At 39.2% G+C, this 14207-nt stretch overlaps 1 long non-coding RNA gene across 1 annotated transcript in view; it reads left to right on the top strand.

Moving 5' to 3' along the window:
- Positions 1 to 13017, top strand: part of LOC119145502 — a 343024-nt gene extending 330007 nt beyond the window's left edge. The window contains exon 3 of the long non-coding RNA XR_005103431.1: positions 12839 to 13017. This is a non-coding gene — a long non-coding RNA (uncharacterized LOC119145502). The remainder of the gene's footprint in view (positions 1 to 12838) is intronic.
- The last annotated feature ends 1190 nt before the right edge of the window (positions 13018 to 14207 follow it).

Raw genomic sequence — 14207 nt, 5'->3', positions numbered from 1 at the left:
ATAGGTGATCTTGGTTTAGGTACAATTATCCCAAATCTGTGGATATTGGCCCGAAACCATTACTGGGATCACATTTGCTCCTGCCAAGGGTTCTCTTTCCCTTCTGTTCTGCTGTGCTCTTGGCCAGGCAGGTTTGCCTTTTAGCTTTGATTAAACCCTACTCCTCAAAACACTTTTTTCACACTTGACTCCTTCCTTAAAGCCCACTCCTTCCTCCCATCCTTTCTTTCTCTTCTTCTGCTTTACTTCATAAAGATCTTAATAATATCTTCAAAGAGAAAGTAAAGATTTGAATTTTTATCTTCTCATCCATGCCAGGACTTATAAGAAATATTTAGAAGATTTTATACTTTCCTCAGGGAATGTGTACCTTGGTGTTTGGAAATCTGCCTCAATAAACACTGGGGACACTGAAGGCATGATTTGATGCACGGTCTATGTACAACTGGAGCGATGCTGTGAAGGCTATCCCAGATTGCCCTGCCAGTGTGCACAGCTCACCCTGTGGAAAGGCAGAGCAGCTCCTAGGCTATGCGCCAGTTAGGTTGCTCAGGTTCTCTAAGTGAACAGCTTGTAAGATTCTAGTAACCCGTCCTGGCTGTTTTCTCAACTTGTTTTATAAAACACACAAACCACCAAAGCTTAACAAGGTGGGAGCCCAGCACTGGATTCTTTTTGACTTGTGCTACATCACTAGCAGCGGGAGAACCAATGTAACTCTGAGATTAATGATCTTAAGGTTATTCATACCAATTGAGGATGTGACCTGGCATGTTCAGATATGTCTTCATCATGCAGTTCTTGTATTTAACTGCCCATTTTTTCCATTTTTGACTCTCTTACTTCAATGCATCACTTCAATGCTCTCTCCTTTAGAGTTCACTAGGAATTTTTTATGCTTGCAGAGGAGGCTGGTTCCTGCTTCTGCCATGAGAGAGTAGGGCATAGAGGACATTCCTAATTCTCTATTATTAGCATAAGTACTTAACTCAGTACTTAAGCACCAGGAAAGGAGAAGCTGGTAAAATTGCAGTATGGGGGGCTAACAGTTTATACTAACTGTAGTGGTATCTGCTAGGCCAACACCAGAGAAAGAAGACACATGCTTTGCTGCTGCTGCTGTTTCTGGTTAGGAACTTCATTCCCAAGATTAAAAAAAACCCAAAAAACAGCATTTCCATTTCAAGTGGGATTCTGAAAAGCTGCCAAAAGCAAAAACCACTCACCCTTGCTTGAGTTCATTTGTGTTTCAGTTTGCTAGTAAGTGGCAAGGAAGAAAGTGTGCAAAGCTCCACTGTGAACACAGAATAAAGTATTTGGGGCAGCGGGCAGAGCTGGAGTGGTCAGTATCCAAAAGTCATAGCAATATCCTACCACAGGTGACCTGAGAAAAGTTTGGAAGGTTGCATCTGGGAAATTCAAACATAAAGAAAAAATAAGAAGCCTGTTTTCTGTTCAACATCCCACCAAGAGAATAACTGGGGGAAAATCTATGATATTTTCTCAGGCCCTTTATTTTTATTGTTCTTATGTTCTTAGCTCTGAATGTGCAAAGGACAAGCAAGAACATAGGAAATAGACTTTATTCTATGCGTGCTAGGAGGCCACATTGATATGAAAGGGCACTACATGGTTTCAGCCTGATCCATGTTTGTTGTATTAAGAGCTAGGTTTCAGTTCAGGTAAGGTTCTTCTTGCATTTTGTTTTTTTTCTTTTAGTTCTGCTCATCCAATTATAAAACTGCATTTCAGAATTGCCTTTATGCAACTAATATTGCAAGAATTAACTTTCATCTGATGCATGGTGCCTACAAAATGCTACTTCTTCAGCTTAGTGCTCAATGCTCAAATTGAGCATTTGTGAACCTGGATGGATAGGAATATCCTAGCTTATGTGTAAAGCTCTACATGTGCAGTTGCAAAGCTCACTCAACAGGGGAAGTGTGAGTCAACAGAACCAACCAAGGCACTATGTTATAACAAAATCGAAGTATGCCTTGCCCATACATGACAAACTAGTTTTTCCAGGTTCTCTGAGTAGCTGAGAATAATTGAACTCGTGATGCCTTTCTGATTTCTGTTTGTTTTAAAAGACCAGAGAAGAATTACCTTTCTTTTCAAACAGGTAGAGAACATCTTAAAATAGGCCATGACATCCTTCTGTCTTCAGATGGCTAATAATGTTATTTATTACCTGATTACTGAAAAAATGAAACTCTTTGTTTATGTTCATGCTTCATAGATGTGGCTTCATCCATGTAATTAAAACTAGATATTTTCATGTCTTTTAAGTGGCATCTTTCTGTTTGTTCCCTATTTTCCTAATCAATGGCATGTTAGCCACAGGAAAAAAAATTCAGAAGTAGGTATCTGCAATTTGTATCCTTTTAAGGGGTACTCTTGCATATGAGCATGAGGTCATGCAAATAAAAAGTATGGTAAATACTTCAACAGAATTTAGCATTTGATTTAGATGAATATATTTTAATATTTTTTTCAATATTTGCTCAAGAATAGTACAGTGTTCTACGTGCACATGCATATGCAGGTATTTTATCATTATCTCTGACCTTCAGATTTCTTTTATGTCTCCATTAAGCACCAATTTGTAACTAAAGCATACTTTGCAATTAAAAATTTATTGCTGAAAAAGAAAAGGCAGCTTCCCACCTAGTTCTTAATTAATCTTTATTTAAGACACTTAACTATTTATAGTTACTTCTCTTTTCATTATAAATACTGTGGTGATTCAAAGAACTTTTATGTTTCTGAAGAGTTTTCACTTTTACTGCAATGGTTACTCATGAAAAAATTCAGCATCTGTCTCAAACCATAGACTGTGATGCTACTGCAGCTGTAAGTACAAAGCTGTCAGGTTGAATGGTGGCAGATTGGTGCAGAAAGGGTTAGATTTCCCTTAGGCCTCATTGTCCCTCCTTGAAAAATGGAATAAAGCACAAGTAAACTATTACTTTGCCTGCTAGGCATAAGCAAGGTCCCACTAACTTCAGTTTATGCAAACTGCACAGCTAGTGGAACAAAGAAATATTTGATCTACAGGCTTAACCTTCTGCCTGCATCAGCAGATGTTGTGCCGGAGTAGCACACTGCCCTCCTGAAGAACAGCTGCAGTGGGTGCCAGTGGGTTTATGCTGCACCAAGGCACGGTGTTTCCCAGCTCTTGGACCTTATGCAGGCCACCATCCAGTATCTGTGCTGAGGGCTGGGCTGTCCTTCAGCCCATGACCTACCAACTGCCTACACTGCAAACCCCTCTGCTCAGCCCCCAAGACAATCTTTGGGTTTTGAACTCTGCTAAACCCCCGCTTGTCTTGCAGATTTTTCTGGGAGTGCCTGGACTTGAAATCATCAACTGAGCCCCTTCCAGTTTACAGCCTTTCAATTCCCCCAGCTACTCAGTGGTTTTGGTATTGATCTGGCTGATGGAATAGACCATGCTTCCTTCTCTTAGAGATAAACCTACCCTGGAGCTGAACAGCAGGAGCTGGCCAGCAGTAATTCCACAATTCACTCTCTCTGACATCTTTTCCTTCTTTAGAGCCATTTTTCTGTCTATTACCTTTTCTTTTGTTGTCTGTTTTCTCTTTAGAGGAGATAGGGATGGCCATGGAAGGTGAGGGAAACCTAATTTCTAAAAGGAATCCCATTTTCATATGCTAGTACAAACAAACGGCTTCACTGTTGAAAGGTGGAATCTTTTAGTCAGGGACTTACAAACCTAGTGGGATTCTGTATCACATACCCTGTGCAAGGTGACACTTAGTGATCAAAGAGGACCTGCAGACCTTGGCATAAGGTCATATATCTGTAAGCAATGGAAACTGCTGTGGCTTTCCTTTTGGCATAAGGAAGCATAAGTTGGACTTCTGCATGCAAGTTAAATTGTGGAAATATTGCTGTGCTTCTGCATGGCTGAAATGTCTATGACAATAGAATACACCACAGTGTTCTAGGAAACGTAGCAGGTAAAATTGCTAAGTGGATATGAGAAAACGGAGATCTAAATTGCAGTACAAGCAAATGACCTGCTGCTATAAACTGTACCCTTACAGATTTGCTTACTGGTTGCAAAATGCTATTTATTGTGTGTATAAGCTGTAGATTGATCAAAATTATTTGTTTCCATTTATATCTTGTTGGAAAGCTATGGGAGATCACTGTTTAAATGAGGTAGATTACTGCCAATCATTCTCATATGTCGAATAAGGAAATTGAATAAGAATTATTCTTGTGGTTTTCAGCTGAGTTATTTAACTAAAAATACAGTTGAAAAGGTGGGATTTTTCACACTGTTTAAATGGAAATACTTAATGTAGCCAGACATCAATATTGATTCTTGAATAGATGAAATGACATTTTAAGTATTGCAGAGCTGAGTAAGGATAACATAACAGTATAGCTGGTAATGTGTGATATGCATCAGGGATGTCAGCTGACCATATTAAGTGAAATCTTGTTCATCTTAATCATGTGAATGGTGTCAAGGGTATCACTGAATGAGATTCTTTTCTAATGTAAGGCCATTGATTTCATATGTAAGTGAAATGGGATTGAGCTCACAGATTCTTATAATATGGTATGTATCCATTCATTCTAGTCCCGGAATAAAAATAGTTGATTAAATTGATACTATGTTAACAATTTTTCTTCCTAGCATACTTATATCTTCTGTACAGTTAGTTCACTGTGCAAGTTGTTATGTTTCTGTTATGATTGTTCAGTTTCTCTTTGCTGGAGGGTGGTTCTTTAATGGGTGTCATTTTTGTGATGTAAGCAGTACCTTTCAGCAATTCACAATGAGACTTTTCTTCTCAGTTGCTTTCTGACAGCATCATCAGTTCATTAACCTTAGTTAATTCCAGAAGTAGAGCAGTTTAGCAGATAATGCAATACTATGAAGGTTAAGTAAACCTCACCTATGTGATATAGGGCAAGTTATGTCATTTCTCTGTCCTTACCTGGTAGAGATGTCACCTAAGTCTGTCTGCAGTGATGGAACTTGCGTAGCACCCAGGATAGCTGACAGGAATTTTATTTCTAGTTCTACCTCTTTCATTGCAATGCCTGAGGCAGGTGGTTCAGCCTCTTTGTACAGTCTGTATAATACCACTTGTCAACCAGTAAAGGATTTTGATACCTACTGTGGAAGAGGATGGTAGTTCTGGACGTGCTTAATAATTCTACTGAGCAATACAGCACAATAATCATGCTAGTATTTTCTAAGTTGAGATGGAGTATTAACTAGACATGATCTCTCAAAGTTTGCTTGTTCTTAACCATTTGTAACTGATCAGTGTCTGCTGCATATAGAGAAGAGAATATCACCTGCAGTGTGTCAGTGAAACAACGCTTGCTCTTTGTTATCTGCACTTTTCCCTAGCTGTTAGTCCAGGCTTGTCAAACAGCGATACTATGCTGACCACCACACTTGTTTTTTGTCCTTATTCCCCAAAGCAATGCTCACTGAGCTGTGTAACGTTCTTCACACATACCTTTGTGTTACACATGTCCTTACAAAACTAAACTGTGGCAATTATGAAAGTTTAAGCATGAATTTTGCTTCCTAACACACCAGAATAATCTTCAATAAAAACCATCTTGCTTCTCAATGAGGTAGCACAGTGTCTGCCTATGATTACTCATCTGCTTACTGATTTTGGAGTATTGCTCAAAGTAGAAGAACAACACATCACAAGCAGGCAGATTTCTCTAACTTAGCAGCCATGAAAAATCTCAGTGTTTTATGGACGGTTGGGACCAACTGAACAATCAGTATCGAATTAAGGAGGAGACAGCCTGGGAGACTTAGAATCTTTTCCTCTGTGTCACAGATACAGTGGTATTGCCTGTCTCTCTAAATGAAATAACAATAGGGAAGCCTCAGGGCAGATTGTCTGCTTCCTCTCTCTTGGGGAGTCTGCTTTTTTCCTTCTCAGCATATTAGAGGTGGCTGATCCATTGTAATGCAATGTCACAGGCCTTTGGGACTTTAAAAACGTTGTGTGTGTGGTATTAGAAGGGCAGTCTGACCCTACCAGATGTGATCTGCTCAGGTGGCACAGAGGTTTTAAGGAAAATCTGAAAAAAGAATGCACTTGGGTTGACCAAGCTTAAAGCAAATTAAATCGTTCCAGGTGTCTGTCCAAACTTACAGCAAATATAATAATCCTAATTGGTTGTGCCCATAGCACTTGCACTCAAAACTCCTTCAGTAATATGGCAATCTTTGCATTACAGACTACACGGTGGTCACAGCAAACTTGTTTTCTTACAGATTAAATGGATTCACTACTGCTGTAACATTTGACAAAAACATCTGTTAGATCCAAACAGATATTTGATTTGGTGGCATTTCAATGTGTTTCGAGAAGAATTGAAATATACTTACATGTGTGAGGAAGGGCTTTGCTCTGCTGAGTATTTTGTACTCACATGCAAACAACAATATCCAGGTGCAAACTAAAGTGCTAGTTATTTTGCTGCTTGTTACTCAGCTGTTCCTTACTCACCTGTGTCTTTGGAAAGCTGTTTTCATCTGTTCAGTAAGCAGAAACATTATTGTTACTATGAGGTAGCCATTCATGAACAATATCATTCTTCCTGCACCATAAGGCACATAAGGCAGAAGTCAAAACAATTATTAACAATGCATAGCCAACAGCAAACAGCTGACAAACAACCCACATGTTAAAATTGCTTTGTCAAAATAATTTTAGTCCATAATTAACAAATACATTGGCAGAAATCTGCTCATTAACAATTTGCAAGCAGGAAATAGGGTTGGATAATGCATTTACAAACTAGTTACAATGGATGTAGTAGGAAAGTAGAGTGGCATCCTCATGGTCCCTGAGAACAGAATTCTTCCTTGTCCATATAGGGATTGCTCAGAGCAGTTCAGATTAAGTTAACTGAAAGTATGGAATCCATGTATATAATTGAGGTGGTGCAATGAATGCAGTATGGACCTTTCCACAGAAAGTAAAGGTGTTGCCTGCTCCAAGGATGTGGTGGGTTGACCTTGGCTAATGGCTAGGCACCCACCCAGCTGTTCTCTCAATCCCTCTCCTCAGAATGACAGGTGACAAAATAGGATGGAAAAGCTCATGAGTCAAGATAAAGACAAGGAGATCGCTTGTCTGTTACTGTCACAGGCAAAACAGATTCAACTTGGGGAAAATTTAGTTTTCTGCTCCTTCACTCTCACTCTTCTCCCCTGCTCCAGCCTGGAATCTCTCCCATGGTCCACAGTCCTTCATGAAACACCTACCTGCCCAGCACGGGGTCCTCAACAAGCCACAGGGGATATCTGCTCAGTGCCTGGAGCACCACCTCCTCCTCCTCTGACCTTGGCGCTCCCTCTGTCGTTTCTCAGTCATCTTTTTTCCCTCCTCCTCTGCCTGTGTGGCATTTTCTGCCCTTTCTTAAATATGTTTCTTAGAGGTACCACCATCTTGGCTCCACACCTGCAGCCCCCCCACTGCCAATACTTTGACACCTACACCCAATACAAAGAATTAAGCTATCATACAATAATATTTTTTTTTACCCTTTAACCTATTCCTATTAATTTCATTATTTCTTTGTATACTCCTCTTTTCCATCAAAAAATACAGCCAGGACTATACAAGGAGCTGTTGGCACACCATTGTTATCTGAGCCGTGTTTATTATGATGCAGCTGGGCTAGTAGGTTTAGTGTTGATTCTTGTACCAGCAGCAGAAGCCCTGTAGGCATAATATAGTTCATATTATTTTTAAGCCTGACACAAGCTATAACAAAATTCTATTTTTTTGCCAAGGTTAAGTGAAGGTGGGTGGGTGAGGCTAACGGGGGGGGGACTAGCATGTAGTAGTAGGAGGTGTAGTTTGCAGGTGCCCTTGAGTTGCTTCATTGTCTCCACAGGGGTTCCAGCTGACTGGGGGTCTTTTATACAGTGCAAAGTTTAATTCTTCAGGTGTGCTTTGGGAGACAATGCAGTAAACTGTTACAAAAGCGATTGAGCCAGTGTGGTCTATTGTGGTCTCAACTGCAGCAGGAGTGCTTTCCTAATCGACTTGGAAATATGGGTGTACTGTGCCCCGCAAGCCAAGCATTCCTCAGGCTGGGGTCCACCCACACCAGCAGTCCCACCTCATGCCACAGTAGTAAAATTACACTGGAAAGGTTCTTGTGTTTCCCATCCCCCAGAAAAAGAACCCAGATTTTTACTAGGGATTTTGTCAGCCATTCAGGGACTTGAATACCCTGCCCTAGAGTCTGCTAGCTCAATTACTAGCATACACTCAGTAATATCCTGTGGCTCATGGCAGTTTGCTTCTGTGCCACTGGAACATGTTCTTCGGGCTTGTGCACTTACACTGAACAATAAGTCACCCTTATTGAGTGGACAGGCATTGGGGTAAGTACGTGCCTGCATAAGAAAGTATTTTGTCTTGGCCAAAATAATGATTTCATGTTAATTTAGGTAAATGATTGAAGGAAGTTATACAGACACGTTTATTTGGAGGTAAACCTCATTTCCTTCCCATCAGTTTTGAATGGCTGCCATTCCTTTGTATAGAGCATGAATTTCAGGAGTAGTCTGTTCCAATGTGGGTATTAGAAGTAGCTTTTTTCTGCAATCTCTCTTCAGTCTAGTTTCCCTTGTAGGTGCAAGGGTCTTAGGAATTGGTTTAAATTTAGTCCAAATATGCTATTTGGATTGATATAACATTTCTGCAGAGGGGCTTACCATTTAAAGTTCTAATAGTGCAGCCTGCTCAGGCAGGCAGGCTTTAGGCTAGGGTTTTCTAAGAAGCCTCAGGATTGGCATCAACTGCTACGAACATTAAAAAGATTGATAAACAAAACTGTCATTTTATGGAAATAAGTAATGATACTGCCCTTCCCACCCTCAAAAAAAAAAAAAAAAAAAAAAAAAAAAAGAAGAAAATAAAAAGGAAGAAAATAGTCTTTCTTGTATAGTTAGTGATCTTAATTTTAACTGTTTAGTCTAACTTATGATGGAGGAATAGAGAGATTTTTCCAGACAAATGCATAGTCATTGGATATGTAGAATTGTCACTTTCTGTTTATTGTGGTGATGAAATATTTTTTTGTGAATATGCAAGGTTGCTTCAACACTGTATACATCTTATGTTCATCTGATGCAGTTTCATGAAAGACTTTACCCTGCTCACCATCATGCTACAAGCGAAGGGCTTGCCAGTTCCACCATGGGATGACTGATACTTCCTACGAGATAAAAGGCTATGTCTAGGAAATGATTTTATAATACTATGATGAAAATGTTCTGACTAGCTTTGGCTAACTAGATCTCTCGCTGTGCAGGTGGCACCTAAGCTGTGGGACATGTGTGCCCAGAATCTTGGTTGCCCAGATCACTAACCTGGGTTGCTATCACTACTCCATCCCACTACCTACCCATGTTACTTTTCAGTGAAAAACAGCATGTGAGAGGAGAGATGGGACATAGTTTAGTGTGATCCCAACTGATGTGAACTGAACCAGGACTTGGACCTGAGGAGGATTTTCCTCCAGAACTTTTCCTTCCATAGTTATTACTCAGTGCCTGTTCAGGACGGAAAAGGTTTGCATGGCTTTCTAAAGTGTATAATGTCCTGAAATGCGAACACGTCATGCCAGCCAAAGCTAACTCTGTATTTTGGCCACCGTTGTAGATGGGATGCTGCGTTAGATAGACAGATCTTCTGTCTGACCTAGTACAACCATTCTTATTTATTCATTTATGTAAGGTACCAAAACATTACAAGATTATGACGGGTCTGTACAGTACGGAGTATTATTATAATTCTCATTATATTGATTTTTTTATTTCTAAAACTATGGGTGGTCTTGTCTATGTAAAAATAAATCCCCTCATTTATTCTAATTACCTTAGGATGCAAAATTGCACAGGGGGACCAGGAAAACTAGGAATTTTCTGCCCTCAAAATCTTCATAGTGCACTAGCTGGAGGCACAGCATACTCTCTAACGTTTGCATGTTGCAAGATATCACCAAGAATGCAATAAAAGAGCAAAATGCATGAGGACATTGTGACAGCTGTATTTAAATCGTACCAAAGGATCACTTCCCTTGGTATCATCCCACAACGCTCCATAATGCTTGTTAAGCTGAAGGCTTATATTTGCATCTCTGTGTAAAATACAGGCTGGTCACTGTTTCTTTTACCACCACAGTGAATTGCTTTTTAAAGCCCATACGTGTATGTGGCATCTACCACTTCCTGTGGCAATGAGTTTCACCATTTAATTATGAACTTTGTGGAAAGCATCCTTTCCTGGGTTTCATGTTTTAAACTTCCTAACTGCTCATTTTATTGGGACTGCTTCCTGTACTATGAAATACAGTAAAAAAGCATTCTTTATTCACTTTCTCAGTACTGTTCATGGTTTTCTGGGGCTCTGTCACAGTCCTTTCCCGTGTTTGACTCTCTTACAATATAAAAATCTTAAAGCTTTTTTTTTTTTCTCTCCTAGTATAGAAGCCATTACACACCTTTGATACCTTTGATCAACCTGTCACCCTTTTCTTTATCCTTCTACTGCTGTCCTGTCATTTTTGAGATGACATAACTGAAACTGTATTCAATATTCAAAATGCTAGGTGGGCAGTGGGTATTTATGGCAGCATTATCACGTTTTCTTCTGCTGTTTTATGTTCTTTTCCTATTATTTCCTAGTATACCATTTTATATTTTTGACAGTTGATGAGGATTTAGGTGACATTTTTATAAAGCTGTTTCCCAGCTCTGCTTCCCAACTATCAGTTAATTTCACTGTGTGTTTAAAGATTTCCCAGGGTACAGGCATGAGACCTTAGTTATTTAGCTATGAAAACACATCTAAATTACAAGAGTCTTTTAGGCTGTAAACAGGAGATTGTTGGTAGAATTTGATATTCCCTTAGTTCTAGTGGCGATTTATATTGTTCTAGGTTTTGTTATACCAGAGCTTTCTCACACGAGTATGTGAGGCAGTGTGAATGTTTCCCATGGACCACATCTTTTTGGTGAGTTGTTGATTATTTTAACAGAACATTAATTCTAACAAGAAACACATTCAGGAAAGAGTTCATTCAATGAGTTTTATCTGAGAGGATTTTGCTAATTTTGCTGCTGTAAGGCATATCCTGACCTAACCCAGGGGAATCCAAACAAGTGCTTAATCCTTGGCTGTACTAAGTCAATGAAGATTTCATCCCATAGTCTTCCATATCAGAAAGAGTTGCATAGCCCTTCAGTCTTTTTCATAGCCAGAATATGCTATTACTATCATAATGGTTGCTAAGAGAAAGTTCTGGAGCTTAATGAAATCTGGAATTAAATAAATCACCTCAGGATTGTTAAAACCTAGCTGTGAAAGAACTTTAAATAGTTGTTTCTAAAAGAAGTGCTGACAGAATAAATACATTACTGCAAGTTGATCAGTCTCATCTCTGACTTTAAAACACTTGCTAATGTTTTATTTCAGTGATCACTGTCAAAAATTCCTTAATGGGCCAAAAACACTTCAGTATCATATCACAAACAGAGATCTTTTTTAAATGAGCTTTTCAGCACTCTCCTTTCATGAAGTACGAGTCATTTGACTTTTTGCTTGTTAACATAAGCTCCTGGTTTCAAATTTCTGGCTGCACTACAGTGCAGAATTTAGGGGTGTATGAAGATTTCCTGTTCACATGGTTTTCTCTGAGTTCTGTTCCTTACTAGTTCTGTTTACTCCCATCCATTATAGGCAGAATTTTCTTTGTATGGCTTTTTTTTTCCCATTCCAGTCTCAGTCCTGCTGGTCTTGGAGAGACTGGCAATGGAAACATTATTTTATAGCTGGGGTGGGTTGACCTTGACCAGCAACCAGGTACCCACCCATCTGCTCTCTCACTTCCCCTTCTCAGCAGAACAGGGGGGAGAAATTATGATAGAAAATCTTATGGGTTGAGATAAAGACAAGCAAATAACTCACCAAGTACTGTCATGAGCAAAAAAACAGACTTGACTTGGGGAAAATTAATTTATTTTATTGCCAAGTAAAAATAGGGTAGGATAGTGAGAAACAAAGATAACACTAAAAACACCTTCCTTCTACCCCTTCTTTTTCCTGGGCTCAGCTTCACTCCTTTGTTCCCAATTCCTCTACCTCCTCCTCGAGAGTCTGCATAGATGGAAGTGCTGGTCATCTCCCAGTCTTTCAGTTTCATTTTGATTTGGAGGGCTGAGATGGCTTCTTGAGTCAGCCAACTGTCCTGTCTGTTAAGGGCAATTGGAAATTACAAAGCAAGACTTGAAATGCAGAATAACATTGTGAGTACAAAGGGACATCCTCAGCTATTAGATCACAAATAAGGAGGCCAAATACATTAACTAGTCCAAAAGATAGCCAATGCACCCTACTCAATTATTTGAAAGATGTTTAGGGACATGATTTTATTTGCCTGTTTTGGAAAGTAATTTACTCCAGCGTATTGTTTTATTATATCAGAAAGGAGCTGGACCTCTTTCATTTTCACTGCTCCCTCACAACTGGAAGAGCTTAGGAATGTTGCTGTGCAAGAGAATAAATTAAATAATTACTCTTCTTGTTCTGATTCCCTGTGCACTCCAGGAGGCCTCATCTAAGCAGTTCAACTTGCAGAAGCCCATAAACTCTCTGCATATTCAGTGGTGAAAAAAAAAAATATTTTATGAATGAATAATATCATAAAATGGGAAAGCAAGTTATTATGGTCAAATTTTGTTTTAGTATTTGATAGGTGGTATAATTACTAAGTCCTTGATTATTCTTCTTTTCAGAGCATACTCAACACTTTTAGATATCTTCTTTGAGACCACAGAGTGACTGCAAAAACTGACCAACAGCAGGTTTTAAAATATCACTGGCCTTCTGACAAGTAAGTTCATTCTCCATTTTGTTTTCTCCCCTGTATTCCTGACTTGTATTTATTACATGGACTACCATAATCATTTTCTGGGCCAAGTGAACCTGAGTGCAAATTGAATAGTATGAAACTGATCTTAAACTTTCCCAGCTAGAATTAAACCTATCAATATTGCAGATACAATTGAGATGAAGTACTGACTCATCTGATTATTTCAACTTGTAATGCCAGTGGGACTGTAGTTGTATCTCTGGGTGTTTTGGGACTTTTTCCTGGTAAAAGGTTAAATGGTTAAAACCTCTTTTCTGACACTAGACTTGTGTGGCATCAGGGTCAGGAAATGTTTATCCATTTGTAGTTGGGCTCTTCTTTTTCTTCTGGGAGCCTCCAGAAGTTACTCATTGTAGTAAATGGGACCGTAAAATTTGCCAGGATTTCACATGGATACAAAAACTGGTTTCACATGCCTCCTTTGCCCATTTAGTCTTCTATGCTCCCTCTGCCTGTCTTACTCTTCAAAGGTTGAACTGCTTAGTCTCAGAGTTTTATTACATCACGAGTTTGCTAATACTGCATCTAAATCAGTACCTTACACAGTGCAGCCCACCTAGTACAGCAGGTTATACCAGAATAGCTCTTCAATACAACTTCTTTCCCTGACTACACTTATTATCTCTCTGGGAGCAATACCTGACTCGCTTGGTCCCACCAGCTCTGCACTGTGATTCTCAAATTCCCCTGCATACTCCAAAATTTAGACCTTTGACTGTCCTTAAACCTTCTCATACCTGTTCAGGCTTGATACATACTTCCTCAAAGGTAAACTGATGTAAAATGGGGGAACTCAAGCCTTGAAAAGGGTCTTTGGACTTTTTACTTATATGATTTCACAGACTCTGTTGTGTTTATGCTGGGAACTGGGAGGAAGAGCTTGTCTGATCCTTGGCATCAATTCTAAAGCAACAAGAAAAAAAACTTTTTTCAAAGTTTTTTAAGCTTTAAAAAGTAACCTACAAGTTGTTACTCCTGCCAATCTGAGTGAAGTCCAAGGTGAAAACTGAGACAAATATAACGGTATCTCTCAAAAATAGCAGAGATTTTATAGCAAGGGGAAAATAAAAGTATTTAACAATTTAGAAGTTTTTACTGGACTTAGGGAAACGAAGCTGGAATAATTTGGAAACTGCTGGAAATAATAGTATCCAAGGAAAACTTCTACAATTAGAGGAAAGAGTGTTAGAAGCTCCGGTAGGATTGGGAAAAGCAGAAAAGAAAAAGAACTT

This window comes from Falco rusticolus, chromosome 3 (assembly GCF_015220075.1).
Source record: "Falco rusticolus isolate bFalRus1 chromosome 3, bFalRus1.pri, whole genome shotgun sequence".
Lineage (NCBI taxonomy): Eukaryota > Metazoa > Chordata > Aves > Falconiformes > Falconidae > Falco > Falco rusticolus.
This window is presented reverse-complemented; position numbering and strand designations above follow the sequence as displayed.